Consider the following 339-nt stretch of genomic DNA (forward strand, 5'->3'; position numbering starts at 1 on the left):
TACTCACAAATACATAACACATACATGCACTCACAAATACATAATACATACATGCACTCACACACATAATACATACATGCACTCACAAATACATAATACATACATGCACTCACACATACATAATACATAGATGCACTCACACACATAATACATACATGCACTCACACACATAATACATACATGCACTCACACACATAATACATACATGCACTCACACACACACACACACTCATACACAGACACAGTGACACAGCCACACTCAAACACACACACACTCACAGTCACACACACATGCTCACATTCACACACACACACTCACACTCACACACACTCACACAC

General features: G+C 39.2%; 1 long non-coding RNA gene across 1 annotated transcript in view; it reads left to right on the plus strand.

Moving 5' to 3' along the window:
* LOC115068795 overlaps positions 1-339 on the plus strand; it is a 30,545-nt gene that overhangs the window by 26,037 nt on the left and 4,169 nt on the right. The window lies entirely within an intron of this gene.

Source organism: Nannospalax galili, unplaced genomic scaffold, assembly GCF_000622305.1.
Source record: "Nannospalax galili isolate Female #2095 unplaced genomic scaffold, S.galili_v1.0 scaffold830, whole genome shotgun sequence".
NCBI lineage: Eukaryota > Metazoa > Chordata > Mammalia > Rodentia > Spalacidae > Nannospalax > Nannospalax galili.